This window comes from Triticum aestivum, chromosome 5B (genome assembly GCF_018294505.1).
Source record: "Triticum aestivum cultivar Chinese Spring chromosome 5B, IWGSC CS RefSeq v2.1, whole genome shotgun sequence".
NCBI lineage: Eukaryota > Viridiplantae > Streptophyta > Magnoliopsida > Poales > Poaceae > Triticum > Triticum aestivum.
The window spans coordinates 525,332,301-525,350,763 of record NC_057807.1 but is presented as its reverse complement, the minus strand read 5'-3'; positions in this window follow the sequence as shown (position 1 = coordinate 525,350,763).

The window sequence follows — 18,463 nt, the reverse complement described above, 5'->3', positions numbered from 1 at the left end:
AACGGGGCTAGAGGAACGGAAGCAGATCGCAGCAAATGACCTGCCGAAGCTTCCCCCGAAGCTACCCCACCATCTCAGCGGAGAAGCAGCTGGCTTCCACCGAGATGCTTTAGCCGGAGCATGCCTTGACGGCTCCTGCCAGCTATCCCGTGGATGCTATCACAGAGTCTCAAAATTGCCACCTTATGGCGGAATGGAGCAATTTGAAGGTCAAGGCGGCTGTTGGCTCTGTTTATCCTACTAAACCCGACTCAACTTTTCACTGCCAGCCAATTCCAGAAGGATATGCTAAGGTGATGGTGGATGAAATAACGGAGGGATTTGAGGACCTCCGGCTTGACCACCCTACCGGTGAAGGGGAGTATCGGCTGGGTTCTGCTCTGAAGACTCCATGCCTATGGCGGAAGGATCTCATCAACCTTCCGAACTGGACGCCTCCGCCTCCTCCTCCTCCTCCGGCAAGTCAGGGCACTCCGCCTCCTCCACCGCCTCCTCCTCTGGCGAGTGACGATTAGGGCACTCGGCCGGCTCCTTCTCCGGCGCGTGGCGGCACTCCACCTCCTTCTCCGCCTGCGCCGGCACGCCTGAGCAGCCAGCCTCTTCCTTCTCCGCCTCGTCAGCAAGGGCGGAAGAGACCCGCCGCCGCTCCGGCTGCTCCGGCGCGTCGTAGTCCTTCTCCTCCGCCTCGTAAGCAAGGAAAGAAGACATACGCTCCGTCTGCTCTGCCGGTGTCTAGCAGTACAGCCAAAGGCGGGAGGAGATACAGATTCGGTCCTTCTCTGAAGACTCCAGAGAAGTTACCATACGAGAGGAGCGAGGAGGAAAACGCAAAGATCGCGTAGACCGAAGTGGCTGACTGGTTTCAAGGGTTGAAAGCAAAGAGACATCCACCTCCGGAGGAGAAGGTAGATCTGGTGAAAGCGAAGCGCACTCTGGCTGCCCTGACAAAACCACCCAAGTCTCCGCCTAAAGGCAACTATGAGCGCATTATTGGAAAGGCATTTGCCGAAGCGGAGAGGTCGGGAAGTACAAAAAGTGATCAAAGGATGAAAGAACGACGAGATGGGAAACAAATTGCCCAGCTCGGCGAACAAGCGAAGCAATCATGCCCCCCGCTCAAGGTGCCTGCTAGCGACATCGTCGATCCGAGGATGGTGCCCGGTTATGGCAATCCTGCAGATTACCTGCCCGACGATGTACATTATGATTGGAGGTGCAGATACAAAGATACGAGTACAGGAAGCCTCTCGTCAAAGATGAAAGCTCTCTATCAACGATGATGCGAAGATTGCATGATTGGTACATGAAAACCTGCAAAGAGTCTGAGGGGAGGAGTACTTTGTATGTGAGAGTTAAAAAGGAGCATGACCTCCTTGGAATTGAACTGTTGCCTATTCTATTTGAGGAGTTCTATCAGTTTTTCAATCAATTGGCCCTCGATAAAGCAACGGTCACCTGCTACTGTCTGTAAGTAGTACTACTTCTGTCATTAAGTCTCTCGATATAACTCAGCCCTTTCATTGCATGTATTTATAATTATCCTCACTATATTATGCAGATTGAAGATCGCCGAATTGAAGAAAAGACAAGTGGGTGATATTGGGTTCATTAACACATATCTCATAGATAAAACTAAGGTTGAATTTCATAAAGAAAATACGGAGGCCAACTTGCTACAATCGTTGGTAATAAATGAACACAAAGATATAATACTCTTTCCTTACAACTTCAAGTGAGTGTTACTGTCTTGTGGCATATTCGGTTTCCTTATTAGTCAAGGTTATAGTAATGTAATATTGATGAGTTATGCATGTGTGCGCAGCTACCACTATATTCTTCTAGAGATTAAGCTTGAGAAGGGAGTAGTAACTGTGTTAGACTCCAAGCAAAAAGATCCCAAGGAGTATGCGGACATGACTGAAATGCTCGAGAAGTAAGTTAAATCGATCATTATCCACCATATCAGCAACTTTGTTCATTTCTGATATCAAGTAATTGTTTTCTTTGTATTGCAGGGCTTGGAGAAAATTCACCAAAAAAGCTCCGGGACTACCGAAGAAGCTGCAATTTAGACACCCGAAAGTAAGTACTATATAGTAGCATATTCCACGCATCTCCTAGTGATTCAAGCGCTAGTTCCATCAATACCATTTAGCATGCTTGCTAATTATCAGTTTGATTGACCTCTATTTCTTGTAAAGTGGTTGTGGCAGGAACAAGGGAATGATTTCTGTGGATACTACATTTGCGAGTCCATCCGCCACACGACCTGTGAGCGGGGCTACTCCGACAAACAATATGAAGTGCGTAAATAACAATATTCACAATTTTATTTTATTACCATAATTTGTGTTCAGTTTCATTCATTCATATATATATATATATGTATGTATTGACCCCCTTCTTAAAATTAGATGTTTCGGATGCGGGATGAACTACTAGCACCAGATCGCCTGCGAGCAATTCAAGAGGAATTGGCGGCATTCTTTCTTGACCACGTGATCGCTGAAGACGGAGAATACTATGTGGACCATGCGTCCGTATGTTAGGAGATTATATTTGTAAAAGATAATTATTGTATATATGTAGACGGTAGTGTCGGATAGATATACGAGAACTTGTTGTTCGACCAATCTCTCGGAGAAGGAGAGGTGGTCGATATCACTTCTCTCTGTATGCATATATGTTCATGACGATCTTCCTTTTGCTTACTAGCTAGCTAGCGTGTCTAGCTAGTCCTCTCTATACGTATGTATAGTCCGTAACGTCGACCAAGCACGGACAAAAGAGAGGACACTTCTCTCTATTAATTAGCTAGCTAGCACAATATATGAAACACCTAAATTAAACCCCCAAAACCCCCCAACCCCCCCCCCCCTTTTCAAAAAAAAAACAAAAACCCCAGCCACAGAAATGCTGACGCGTGGATGCCTATTGGTCCCGGTTGGTGCCACCAACCGAGACCAAAGGCCCTCCTGCCTGGGCTCAGCGGATAGGCCACGTGGAGGCCCATGTGTCCCGGTTCTGGATTGAACCGGGACTAAAGGGTCAAGGCATTAGTACCGACCCTTTAGTCCCGGTTCATGAACCGGGACTAAAGGACCTCACCAACCGGGACTATAGGCCCTTTTTCTACTAGTGTCGGCTAGAGGCATCTCGTCCATGCCAACATTTGGGTCCTTGAACTTGTTAGCGGTCTTCTTGACGTTGCGTTGGGGGGCATTGGAGCCCTTAGGTGCTTCTTGGTTGCGAAGCCGCTTGAAGCTTGTGTCACGACTGGGATTTGAGCGCCGGACATTGGAATCGGAGCCACCACCTAAGACACACAACACAAACACATGAGACAAGCGAAAAGGGTCATTGCAAAGACCAAGGCCAAAACAAAATGAAACATGTAGAAATGAGATTGGGTAGTCACAACAAGGTAGTTCATATGTCAACGATAGTACAACACCATGAGGCGGACGTAAAAAGTTACAGCTGCTCTAGCCACGGTAGTACTGCGCCGGGATGGCACGGTAGTACCGCGCCTAGAGCGGAAGTAATTTTTTACTTCCGCGCGCCGAGCGATAGTACTACTCCAATGGAGCGGTAGTACCGCACGGGGCAGATCTCACCAGAGTGGGCGGTAGTACCGCTCGAGAGGAACAGTAGTACCGCACGGGTTTGAATCTGGTAAGAGCGGATCTAGGAACATCCGAAAATTTAGATCGGTAGTACCGTTGATCAAAATTACAGTGTTACAACATACCAAATAGCATCTCTACAACACGAGCACTCTCCTACATTCTCCTCCTGCAAAGATTTAGCCAAAAATCTCAAGAACTACACATGCATCTCCCAAAACCTAGAAGAAAAATGACGAGGCAAAGAGAGAGGAACTAGGGGAGATACCTGGGTCCATGGCAAGAGGGCGAGGTGGGGATTGATCCCACCGGTCGGAATGCGAGGAGAGCGGCCGGAGACGGAGATCCGGCAAGGTCCTCCGGCGCCGTTCTTGGGCAGGAGAGAGAGAGAGAGAGAGAGAGCCGAAGTGGGGAAAAGAGATGAATGGGTATGGGGGAGTTGGAACCACCCCTTCCCGTTCTTAACCCCACACACTCGTGATGGCGCGGTAGTACCGCGGGTCATCACGGTAGTACCGCCCGGGCGGAAGTACCGCACACAGGGAGGTAGTACCACTCTTCCAGCGGTAGTAAAAAATTACTGCCGCGATGGAAGCAGTAGTACCGTGCCTGAGATGCAACTGTGCACGCACAGGGCAACCCATCTCATGTGGTAGTACCGTGGCTTGCCACGGTAGTACCATAAACCCAAGAAAGTGCACGTTTCAACAAAAATAGAAAAACAAGGCCTTTGCAATGCAACCTTCAAGCAACCGCACACGCAAAAGAGCACACACACGAGGCAACACAAACACAAACGCGGCTCAAAGGGAAGGCAAAAGACAACAAGGACCAAACACAAAACACAACCTCTCCAAAGAGAGGTCGGTGGCCGGAGCCACCTATGTTTGAGTCAATTGGTATGGTACCGCGAAGAATTATCCTTGGGCCCATGACCAAAACTCGTCTTTGAAGCACAAGTACCATAAAAATGGCTAATGTGAAAGAGTTGATCAATTTATGCATAATGGGGGAGGGAGAGTTCATTGAGAGAAAAACACTCCCCATATGTCCATGCCTACACCTAAACAAGATATCAAGATGAGTATGGTGGGGTGTGCAAAGGTTCAAGCCACATTGCTCGAATCAATGATATTTAGCTCATGCCTTAACTCGCGAAATCTTGCTTCATCCAAGGGCTACGTGAAAATATCTGCAAGGTTATCATGAGTGTTGACATATTAGAGCTCGATCTCCCCTCGCCTAATGTGATCCCGGATGAAGTGATACCGAATCTCAATATGCTTCGTCTTGAAGTGTTTCACCGGGTTGAGAGAGATCTTGATGGCACTTTCATTGTCACACCAAAGAGGCACTTTGCCACAAATGACACCGTAATCCTTTAAAGTTTGCCTCATCCATAGAAGTTGAGCACAACAACTACCGGCGGCCACATACTCCGCTTCGGTGGACGAGAGAGACACACAACTTTTCTTCTTAGAAGACCAACTCACCAAAGAGCAACCAAGAAATTGGCACCCTCCGAAGGTTGGCTTCCTATCCACTTTGTCTCCCGCCCAATCCGAGTCCGAATAGACCAAAATGTTGAAGTTAGATCCTCTTGGGTACCATAAGCCAAAGTTTGGGGTATGAGCCAAATATCAAAAGATTCGCTTGACCGCCACATAGTGGCTTTCCTTAGGTGCGGCTTGAAACCGTGCACAAATTCCCACAATCAACATGATATCCGGTCTAGATGCACAAAAGTAAATCAAGGATCCAATCATGGAACGATATACCTTTTGATCCACCGCTTTACCATTGGGATCAATGTCAAGTTGGCATTTGACGGGCATTGGAGTGGAAGCCGTCCTGACATTACTTAGGTTGAATCTCTTGAGCATGTCTTGAGTGTATTTGGCTTGGTTGATGAAGGTTCCTTCTCTTCTTTGATTGATTTTGAACCCGAGAAAGAACTTCAACTCTCCCATCATGGAAATCTTGAACTTAGAGGTCATGAGTGCGGCAAGCTCCTCATTGAAAGCTTTGTTAGGAGAACCAAAGATAATATCATCAACATAGAGTTGGCGTACAAACAACTCCCCTTTGAACTTCTTAGTAAAAAGAGTGGGGTCAATTTTCCCAATTTCAAACCCACGATCTTGCAACAACTCGGTAAGGTATCAGTAGATTAGTTATCTTTCCTTCTTTCTTTTATGTTCTGATTACCCCTTGTAATCTCTGTACATTGTATCTTCTGTTTTGAATAAAAGTTAAATGCTGTGGGGGGTTCTCCCTACAGTTCCCAGTCAAAAAAAACAACAACTCGGTAAGGTGCTCATACCACGCACGTGGGGCTTGTTTAAGGCCATAGAGTGCCTTATCGAGTTGGTACACATGATCGGGGAACTTGGGATCCTCAAACCCCGGGGGTTGTTTGACATACACCAACTTATTAATAGCACCATTAAGAAAGGCACTCTTCACATCCATTTGTTGCAAGTTGAAGTTATGATGAGAAGCATAAGCAATCAACAAATGAATAGATTCAAGGCGAGCAATGGGAGAAAAGGTTTCACCGTAGTCGATACCCTCGACTTGGGAGTAGCCTTGTGCTACCAAACGAGCCTAGTTTCAAACGATAATCCCATGAGCATCTTGTTTGTTCTTGAATATCCACTTGGTTCCAACGACGTTATGGTTCCCCGTTGGCCTTGGCACCAATCTCCACACCTTGTTGTGCTTGAAGTTGTTGAGTTTTTCATGCATGGCATTGAGCTAATCCGGATCCTCGAGCGCGTCATAGACCTTTTGGGGTTCAACACAAGAAACAAAAGCGTGATATTCACAATAGTTTGCTAATTGTCTATGAGTGCTTACCCCCTTTCTCAAGCTTCCAAGCACATTCTTAATAAGATGATCTTTGGTAGTGAGCTTGCAAGCAATCTTGGCGGCACGACGCTCCAATTCCTCCTCAAGAGATAGTTGAGGAGCAGTAACTTGATCATCTTGAGCATCGTCTTGAGCTTTCTCTTGATCTTGAACTTGCTCGGAGGGAGAACTTGACCTTGGGCATCACTTGGTGGTTCACCACCATCTTGAGATTGATCTTCCCTTGATCTTGTTCACTTGGTTGAGGGCCTTCACTTTGTTCTTCGGAAGCATGTGGGTCTTGGGTTGGTGATGGCTCCACTTGAGTGGAACTTTGTCCTTCTCCTTCGGCCACATGGGGTTCCTCAATGGGTAGGATATGACCAACACCCATTCTTCTTATGGCTTGGGAAGGAATTTCATCACCTACATCACAATTACCACTTTTGCTCCACTTGGGAGCCATTATTCTCGTCAAACTCCATGTTACAGGTCTCCTCAATGAGTCCCGTGGACTTGTTGAGGACACGGTAAGCATGAGAGTTTGTAGCATAACCAACAAATATGCCCTCATGAGCACCAGCCTCAAATTTAGAAAAACGAACACCTTTATTTAGAATTAAACACTTACAACCGAACACCCGGAAGTACTTGAGGTTGGGATTGTTACTGGTAAGTATCTCATATGAAGTCTTGTTCAAGCCTTTGCGAAGATAGAGCCGATTGGATGCATGAAAAGCGGTGTTGATGGCTTCGGCCCAAAAGTTATAGAGAGACTTGAACTCCGCCATCATGGTCCTTGCTGCGTCCATCAATGTCCGGTTCTTCCTCCGCTACACCATTTTGTTGAGGGGTGTAGGTGCGGAATATTGATGCTTGATCCCCTCATTACTAAGAAACTCATCCAAGGTGTAGTTGTTGAACTCGGTGTCGTTGTCACTTCTTATTGTCAAGATCTTTGCATTGTCTTGAAGTCGAGCTTCATTTGCAAAGTTGATGACGGTTTGTTGAGTGTCACTCTTCCTCTTGAAGAAATATACCCAATTGTATCTTGAATAATCATCCACAATCACCAAGAAATACTTTCTATCCCCAAGACTATCAAAGGATGGAGGCCCAACGAGATCCAAGTGAAGGAGCTCCAAGGGCCTCTTCGAGTAGATGATAGTCGTGGGAGGGTGAGCCTTCTTATGTAGCTTTCCTTCAATACAAGCACTGCAAGCATGATCTTTGGCAAAACTAACATTTTTTAGTCCACTGACATGGCTCCCCTTGAGAAGACTTTGCAAAGATCTCATATTGACGTGGGCTAAACGGCGATGCCAAAGCCATCCCAGGTCAACTTTAGCCATTAGGCATGTCGTGGTCTTAGTGGGTCGCTCCAAAAAGTTAATCACATAAAGACCGTTCTCGACATGCCCAGCAAAGGCTACTTTAAGGGTCTTGCTCGACAAGAGGGCCACGGTATCAATATCAAATAAAGTGGCAAAGCCCATGAGTGTAAGTTGACGAACGGAAAGTAAATTGTATGCAAGGGACTCAACAAGCATGACTTTCTCGATCGTGAGATCATGAGAAATAACAACCTTGCCAAGACCCAATACCTTCGAAGACGAGGCATCACCCCAGTCGACATTGGTGGGCATAGATGAGACCTTCTGCACGTCCACCACCAAGTCCTTGCTTCCGGTCAAATGATTTGTGGCTCCACTATCGAGCAACCATGATCCCCCACCGGAAGCAAAGACCTACAAGAGATCAATGCTTGGTTTTAGGTACCCATTTTGTAATGGGTCCTTTGATGTTAGTAACAAGGGTCTTAGGAACCCAAATATACCATTCAATGTACTCATAAGGAGAACCAACAAATTTGGCATAAACATGCCCATCACTAGCATGGCATAGTACGTAAGAAGGGTTAAAGTCGTCGGCTTTGTTGGAAGGAGTGGCAATGCCCTTCTTGACACCACCACCCTTCATATTTTTCTTCTTCTCCTTAGAAGCACCCTCTCCCACCTTCACAAAAGTTTGCTTGAGAGGAAGAGGTTGTTTGGCCTTGTCATTCTTCTTTTTGTTCTTGGACTTGGGTGCAAATCCAATTCCCTCCTTGCCCACAACTTCCTTTTGATTGCTCAAAAGATCGTTGAGGTTCTTCTCACCTTGTATGCAAGACAAAAGGCCTTTCTCAAGTTGCTCCTTCAACTTGGCATTCTCCTCCACAAGATGCACATGCTCACAACACGGGTTAATAGCATTTGCATTATCAATTAATACCATATGAGGAAAAGTGGCTTTCTCCTTGGTTAGCTTCACTTGGAGTTTATCATGAGACTCCTTGAGGCTAGCATGAGCACCCTTCAAGGCCTTGTGAGCCTTGTCAAGTATATCAAACTCCTCCTTGATTCTAGCATGGTCGACCCCAAGTTTAGCCTTCTCGGAATTGAGCACACGAGATACAACAAGAGCATGATCAAGATCTTTCTTTAATTTAGCATGATCATTGTTGTGTGACTCCTTAAGAGCCAAACGATGACCACACTCTTCCTCAAACGCATTAGAGAGATCCGATATCTCATCAACATAGTCACAACTATATCCTTCCATCTTAGAGATGGTTTCTTCGTGAGCCTCGATCATGTCATTGGCTTCACCAAGTTGTTCCAAGAGAGCAACAAAGTGCTTCTTGGATTTACCCTTGAGCTTACTCATAAAAGTCTCAAATTCATTTACTTCCTCATTAGACCCCTCACTTTCATCAATGCAATCTTTCAAGGAAGGAATAGTAGTGATGGTAGTTTTCATGTTGGGGGTACCTTGTTGGTGGCTTTGGCCATGAGGCACTTGGCGGTGATGTTCTTGTCGAGTGAGTCGAAGAGGGACACCCGGAGTTGTGGAAATGGAAACGGAGGCCATGGAAACCGTCTCACTGTCTTCATCATCATCATCCTCCTCATTGTACTCTTCTTGTGCCACCAACCCCTTGGGAGGTGTAACATCCCAAATTTTCAATTTGGAATGTTATATATTAGATCATCATTGCATATCATATTTTATTGCATTTTGGTTTGATCCTAGAAATTCTACGCAACTCAAGGACCCACGGAGAGAGTTGGGGATTTCGTTATTTTCATATTTGAGTTTTCTCAAATTTTGAAAAGGAGGATCATTTTGTTTTGATTATTTTCCCTTCCTAATATTTCAAAAATAAAAATATATGAGAGGAGATAAAATGAATTCTGCAAAATAGATGAAATATTAGAGGAAAAATATTAAAAATCAAATAAATATTTTATTTGGATTTTATTACAATTTTATTTGAATTACAAAAATTACACGTTTTCAAATTGCATTTTAGGGCCAATAAAATGTTCATCTTGTTCTAAATATTTCATTTAGACGGTGAAAATTTGTTTTGGAATTTTTAGATTTTTATTTTATTTCTAGGATTTATTTAAATTTTGGCAAAATTATTATTTTTAAATCCGTTCGGACCGACCGGGCCGAAGGCCCAGCCGCTCGCCGCCTCGCTCGCGCCCGCCGTGGCCGAGCCGGACTCCACCGGAGTCCGGGATTCCGCCGCCGCCCCGGTGCCCCCTTCCCCAAGCCGACCCCGCCCCCCCCCCCCCCCCCCCTTAAATAACGCCCCACCCCGCCGCCACCACCATGTCCCGCCCGCCGCCCGCAGCCCGGAGCAGCAGCAGCCGCCGCGCCTGCCGCGTCCGTCACAGCTCGCCACCAGCGCCCGCTCGTGCGCCGCCCTCCGCTGTCGCCGCGGCCGCCACCCAGCCCCACCGGAGCCCTGAGCCCCGCCGAATCCGACGAGGTAGCCGCCGCCGCCGCCGGTTTTCCTTAGAAAACCGATCCAATTTTTTTAGAAAACCCTAGTTCGTTTTTTTAGAATAGATCGGTTTTATTTTTTTCGGTCTATTAATTTAGCGGACGTTCGTCCGTACGTTCGTTTTAGCAAACGGTGTTCACTCGTTAGCCACAGATAGTGAACGTTCGTTCGTTAGCCTGTTCGTCGGATTTTTTTCTCGGATTTTCCTCGATTATTTTCGATCGTGATTTCTGATCCGATTTTCATTCTAGTATAACTTTTGGCCCGTTTATCGGAATCAGGCGATTCAAGCGCCTAGTGTTTCGTCTTGAAACCCTCTTTCTGTTTAACCAACTTAAATAAGTTTTTGCTATTGTAAAATTTGACTTTAGTCCAGATTAGTAAATGAAGCTTGTTTCTTTCGCCGTTTGAGTTTTGTTGCTTTGTTTGATTTGATTATTTTTGCAAACCGGAGTTCTTAAGTTGAACTTTCTGGTTAGATCTCTTAATTGAGTTTTACCCGTGCCCTTGCTTGATTGCTTGTTGTATGCTTGTTTGTTTGCGATAGAGTACCCGGAGTGTGAAGCGTGCTACTACGAGTCTCTAGGTTTCGTGGATCATCAGCAAGGCAAGTAACACTTTGATCATACCTCTTTACTACCCAGTTTTATTGCATTAGACCAACCCTCAAAACAATTGCATGGTTAGGATCTGAGTTAAATTGTGGGTTTGAGAAGTAGATGAGGTAGTACCTATTCACTTGTTTATTATCAAACCTTGGGAGTTACTTCTACGTTGCTTATATTGCTATGCTATGCTCGTAGACGTGGATTGGGTTTGAGTGTATCCATGACAGATGTGAGATTGTTAATTAATGGTTTAACTTAAGGTGGCAACTTAAATACACATCTGGGTGGATTGAGGCACCCGGGGAAATCCAGTGATTGCCTGTATTTGTGGAAATCTCTGGGTACCGTGTGATTCTCCAATGGACTGCCACCCAGGCTCAAAGGGATCATAAGATTATTCATGCTAGAAACTTCCGTGTGCAGCCACAAGCTATTATGGACTCTGGCATAGTTGATTAAGTTGTGTGAACTCTTACAGTGGTAGACTAGCAGATGTAGGGGATGTAGGTGTACCGGTCTACCCATCGTAAGGTGCTAACACTTCTGAAAGACTGTGTCTCAGTCATCCGTTTCTCAAACATTTTGTTGTGCGAGAAATACAACGGAGGAGATTGAGTCTTGTGGGGAAAAGTACAAAAACCTCTGCAGAGTTTAGAAACTAATCATGGTTAGCCGTGTCCCCGGTTATGGACATCTTGAGTATCTAGTTCTTGGATTATCATGTGGATCTCATCACTCTTAATAATAAAACTTGATTGGGTTATTTATTATTTTTAATTGGGATTGAGATGGGGTTTACCATTCTCAATGTTTAACAACCACCATGATAGTTAAATAAAACTTATTCCTTTGCAGTAGGGAAAAATTGGCTTTTCGCAAAACATATTAACCATACAGCCTCCCCCAGCCATATATGCATATAATTATAGCATTATTCTGTTCACTACTCTCTTGTGTTACATTGCCAGCATATTCCATGTGCTGACCCATTTTTGGGCTGCAATGTATCATGTTGCATACTTTTCAGACGACGAGTAAGGAGCCTTAGGTCATGATCTTTCACTCAGTGATGCCGTTGGAGCTGATGGACTCACTTTATCTTCCAAGCCTTTCGCTGTGTAGTGACCCGACCCGAATGGATCAAGTCTCTGTGCTCAGGTGTCATCCCTGGATCAGTAACGCTGACACCACACAGTACTTCGAAGGATTTATAACAGAGTAGCAACCACACACTTATTACATCGTTTGTCCAGAAGAGGACTTATTACAATAAATATGGCTTAAGGCCATCTAATAACGATAACAGCGGAAGACTTGGAAGATAAGTGAGTCCATCAACTCCAGCGACATTACTGAGTATAGAACCACGACCTAAAAGCACCTTACTCGTCGTCTGAAAAGTCCGCAACATGAAAGTTGCAGCCCGAAAACAGGTCAGCACATGGAATATGCTGGCAATGTAACACATAGAGAATAATGAATGATAAGCCTATACTACATGCATATGTGGCTGGTGGAAAAGCTCTACGGTTACAGTTTTGCATAAAGCCAGTTTTTCCCTACTGCAAAGGAATAAATTTGTTTAACTATCACGGTGGTTGTTAAACATTGAGAATGGTTGACAGCATCCTCAATCCCAATTAAAAGTACTCATTAAAAACCCAACAATATTAATTAGAGTAACATCTTGAGATTCACATGATATTCAAGTACTAGATACTCAAGATGTCCATAACCGGGGACACGGCTAATCATGATTAGTTTGTACACTCTGCAGAGGTTTGCGCACTTTTCCCCACAAGACTCGATCGCCGTCGTTTGGTTTCTCGCACTACATGGTGTTTGAGATACGGATGACCGAGACATAGTCTTTCAAAAGCGTTTGCACCTTACGATGGGTAGACCGTACCACCTACAACCCCTACATCAGCTAGTCTACCACTGTAAGAGTTCACACGACTTAATAAACTATGCCAGAGCCCATAATGGCTTGTGGCTGCACACGGAAGTTACTAGCATGAATGATCTTATGATCCCTTTGAGCCTGGGTGGCGGTCCGAAGAAAAACAGGCAAGTCCTGATAGAAACCAGGTGCCTCAATCCACCCAGATGTGTGTTTAAGTTGCCACCTTAAATAAACCATTAGTTTAACAATCTCACATCTGTCATGGAATACACTCACCCAATCCACGTCTACTAGCATAGCATAGCATAATAAGCAAATGTAGAAGTAACTCCCAAAGGTTTCATAAGTAAAACAGGTAATAGGTATTACCTCAATCTACTTCCCATCCCACAATTTATTTAGATCCTAATCATGCAAGTGTTTGAGGATTGATCTAATGCATAAAAACTGGGTGGTAGTAAAGGTATGATCAAGTGTTACTTGCCTTGCTGATGATCCGCGAAACCTAGAGACTCGAAGTAACAAGCGGCGCACTCCGGGTGATCTATCGCAGACAAACAACAAGCATACAATAAGTACTCATCTAATGCACAGGTAAATCTCGAATAGAAGATGTAACCAGAAAGTTCAACTTAAGAACCCTGGTTGCAAAAAGAATCGAATCAAATAAAGCAACGAAAGTCAAACGACGAAAGAAAACAACTCGGTTATAGCAAGTTGAAACTAAGTCAAATTTTACAGTAGAAAAACTTCGTTTAAGTTGATTAGTCGGAACGGCGGTTTTGAAACGAAACTCCAGGCGCTTGAATCACCTGATTCCGAAAAACGAGCGAGAAGATAGACTAGAAAGAAAATCGGATCTGAAATCGCTATTAGAAAAATAGCGGAATAAATCCGATGAGAAAGAAAACGACGAACGGACGTCCATTAACCGAAGCAAACCGGTGATCACGTTCGTTAGGACGAACGGTCCGGCGAACGCTTGCTAAACAAAACCGGAAAGAAAAACCGGCGAGAAAAACCGATCTAGGGTTTCGGAAAGAAAACCGAAACGAAAAACCGATCTAGAAACCGGAACGGAATCGGAACGGAAAAGAAAAGGTGACGCGGTGCGGGGCTAGTACCTCGAAGAGGCGAGGGGCTCCGGCGGCGGCGGCGTGTGGCGGCGGCGGCAAGTGGCGGCGGCGGCGCTGGTGAGGGGCGGCGGCGGCGGTGTAGGGCGGTGGCACGGTGGTGGTGCTGCGCTGCTGCTGCTGCGGAGAGGAGAGGAGAGGTGTTGGTTTGATGTGTTAGAGGGTGGGGGTGCTTGGGTATTTATATTGGGGATGGGAGGGTTTTTGCTTGGGGTAGGGGTCAAGAAATAGACTAGGATTAGGAAACAAGAGGGAAAAGATCTAGAAACAAATACGGAATAAACGGATATAGGACAAGAGTCCTACTAGGACTAGGAAAAGAAGCGGCGGCTCCCTGGCTCCCAGTGCGGCGCGCGATGGTGTTGGCCTCCTGGCCGGCCGGTGGCTTGGCGGCTTGGGCCTTTGGCCCAAGGCGCTGCGGGTTCCTTTTTTTTTAAATCGCTTTCGCGCGTAGAAAAATACAGAGAAAAAAAATCTAAACGAACTCCAAAATTAATAAAGTAAACTTTCCCCGACTCCTAAAAATGAGTCGAACAAAATGAACTTTAACACGGGGCCAAAATGCAATTTTTGAAAACATGCATTTTTCCCTAAGGCAAATAAACTCCGTGAAAAAAAAATCCAAAATTTGATTTATTTATTAAATCTTCATTTTTCCTAAATTTTGGGAAAGTCATATTATTCCCTCTCTTATTTTTGATATTGGAAAAATATTTGAAGATAAAATAAATAAATCTAATGATCCTCTTTTCATAGTTTTGAGAGAACTCAAATACGAAAATTTCAAAATCTCCAACTCTCTCCGAGGGTCCTTGAGTTGCGTGAAATTTCTAGGATCAACAAAATGGAAGAAAATATTATATGCATGATGATCTAATGTATAACATTCCAAATTGAAAATTTGGGATGTTACAAACCCACCCCCCTTAAGATGAATCTCGCCCTCGAGATTCAGGTTGGCTAGAAAATAGGTGAGGGTGGTCCTTGAGCAAATCTTCTTCTCTTTCCCAGGTGGCTTCATCCTCAGTGTGGTGGCTCCACTGAACCTTGCAAAACTTGATAACCTTGCTGCGAGTAACTCTGCTGGCATAATCGAGAATCTTGACTGGTTTCTCCTCATATGTTAAATCATCCTTCAACTGAATTGCTTCAAGTGGCATTGTATCTCTTAGCGGTACTTCCGCCATCTCGGCGTGACATTTCTTCAGCTGAGAAACATGGAACACGTCATGAACTCCTGACAGTCCCTCTGGCAATTCCAGCTTATAAGCAACTTCTCCCATGCGTTGCAAAATCTTATACGGTCCAACGAAACGTGGTGCTAACTTTCCTTTAACTCCAAATCACTTAACTCCTCGAAGTGGGGATACTCTAAGATAAACTCTGTCTCCAACTTCATATTCTATCGCCTTGCGTATTGAATCCGCATAGCTTTTCTGTCTTGACTGGGCTACCTTGAGCCTATCGCGAATCAACTTAACCTTCTGTTCAGACTCCTTAATCAAATATGGTCCAAACAACTGACGGTCTCCAACTTCGTCCCATGATAACGGTGTCCTACACCTCCTTCCGTACAAAGCCTCGAAAGGTGCCATCTTCAAGCTGGTTTGGTAACTGTTGTTATAAGAAAACTCTGCATGCAGCAAGCTATCGTCCCAACTAGATCCATAGTCTAGTGCACAAGATCTCAGCATATCCTCCAAAATCTGATTGACTCTCTCAGTCTGTCCATCGGTCTGTGGGTGGAAAGCTGTACTGAATTCCAGCCTGGTTCCTAACGTTTCATGCAACTGATTCCAAAATTTTGAGGTAAATTGAGTCCCTCTATCTAATACGATACTCCTCGGAACTCCGTGCAAACACACAATTATGGTCATGTATATCTTTGCCAACTTAGCACTGCTATAGGTAGTCTTGACTGGAATGAAATGCGCTACCTTCGTCAAGCGGTCGACTATAACCCAAATCGAATCATAGCCTGAACGAGTCTTTGGCAAACCTGTGATGAAATCCATGCCTAGTTTATCCCACTTCCATTCGGGTATTGGCAATGGCTGCAACAATCCTGCTGGCTTCTGATGTTCTGCCTTCACTCTTTGACATACATCACAAACTGCTACATACTCTGCAATATCCTTCTTCATTCCGGTCCACCAGAATGTTTCCTTCAAATCCAAATACATCTTGGTATTTCCTGGGTGAATCGAATAGGGTGAATCATGTTCCTCTTGCAGAATCAACTTCCTGATCTCCGGGTCATTTGGCACGTAAATACGGTCCTCAAACCATAGGGTATCATGCTCATCCTCACGAAATCCCTTTGCTTTTCCTTCGCTCATTTTCTCCTTTATAGAGGCAATTTCCTTGTCTGCCTTTTGAGCTTCTCGGATTTTGTTCATTAACGTAGACTGAATCTCCAATGTTGCTACATAACCTCTCGGAACTATTTCCAAACATAGCTCACGAAGATCTTCTGCTAGCTCCTTTGGTATTTCTCCCGTCAATAGCGTATTGACATGGCTCTTACGGCTCAATGCGTCAGCTACTACATTAGCCTTTCCGGGATGATAATGCAATCTCATATCCTAATCCTTAATAAGCTCCAACCATCTCCTCTGTCTGAGATTTAATTCCTTCTGCGTGAAGATGTACTTCAAACTCTTGTGATCCGTGTACACCTCACAATGATTTCCAATGAGAAAATGTCTCCATGTCTTCAATGCATGCACAACGGGTGCTAACTCCAAATCATGTGTGGCATAATTTAATTCATGAGGTTTCAGTTGTCGTGAAGCATACGAAACAACTCTTCCTTCCTGCATAAGCACTGCTCCAAGTCCTCGACGTGAAGCGTCGCAATACACCTCATAATCCTTGGTCTGATCTGGCAAAATTAGCACTGGTGAGGTAACCAATCTTTTCTTCAACTCCTGAAAACTTGCCTCACAATCCTCAGTCCATATGAGCTTGGTATCCTTCTTCAACAACTCTGTCATAGGCTTTGCAATCCTTGAGAAATTCTCAATGAATCTCCGGTAGTATCCTGCGAGTCCAAGGAAACTCCGGATCTCTCCAACTGTCGTTGGTGCTTCCCAATTGGTTACGGTCTCAACCTTCGTGGGGTCAACTGCTATCCCTTCTCCGGATATAACATGTCCAAGAAATCCAACTTCCTTTAGCCAAAACTCACATTTGCTGAACTTGGCATATAACTGATGTTCCCTCAGTTTCTCCAAAACCAATCGCAAATGTTCCTTATGTTCTTCTTCATTCTTTGAGAAAACCAAAATATCATCTATGAACACCACGACGAACTTATCCAAAAACTCCATAAACACTTGTTCATCAGGTTCATGAAATAGGCTGGTGCGTTAGTCAGTCCAAATGACATAACGGTGTACTCATACAGTCCATATCTTGTGGTGAACGCTGTCTTAGGTATGTCCTGCTCTCGAATCTTCAACTGATGGTACCCTGATCGCAAATCGATCTTGGAAAACACTTTAGCTCCTTGCAAACGATCAAACAGATCATTTATCATTGGTAGTGGGTACTTGTTCTTGATTGTTACTTCATTTAACCCACGATAATCAACAACCATCCTTAAAGATCCATCCTTCTTCTCTACTAAAAGTACGGGTGATCTCTGGCGGGAAAACAAACACGGGGTCGTGTCTCGGAGGCATATGATGGGTTTAGAAAAGATGAGAAATTAAGAAATAGAGTGAGGTCTAAGGAGAAACACTACCCAAATGTATATGAGCAAATGCACACAAAATCACTTCATTCAATTCAAACAAAGGGCTTACAACGATCTAACTATCGCAAAAGTGCGTGTACTATAATGTTTACATGGAGGTAATACTACTAATGTGTGGGGGTCATCTACTAATTTCAACCGGTGGAAGACTCCATGATGTCTGCTCTAGCTTTGTCTTCAAAGTCGGGTTCACTTGGATCTGAATCGGCGTCGTCGGTGATGATGTAGTTGCTCGGACAGCCGACGTACTTGTCTTCATTCTTGAGCGCCAATTTCTTCTTGAGTTCTTCAATATCATACTTAAGATCATTATTGTGTCTTGCTACAGCTACGATCTCGTCCATGTAGTCCTTGCGTGTAGACTTCAGTTCTCCTTCAAGTTCGATGATCCTTCCCTTTGCATTATTCAACTCTATCACATCATTGCACATCTGGTTCTCCTGGCATCGAATGTGCTGGTTTAACTCCTGGATGAAAGATGCCATGGATCGGTCCTTCTTGGTGCTGACTATCTCCCATTGTTCATTCCGGCGTTCGCAAATCTGGTAGATAGTGTCCTTGAGGTCTTCTTGATAAACTTCTCCAATGCGTCCCATGGTGATATGAGCTGCCATGCTCTTTCCCAGACTCCAGGTTGGTGCACTGAAAACACTATCTATAGGCTTGGTGATTGGGGCGAATGTCCTTCCCGGAACGTGAGCTTGATTCTTCCAGCGCTCCTCTTCAGGCAGAGTGGCGTTGA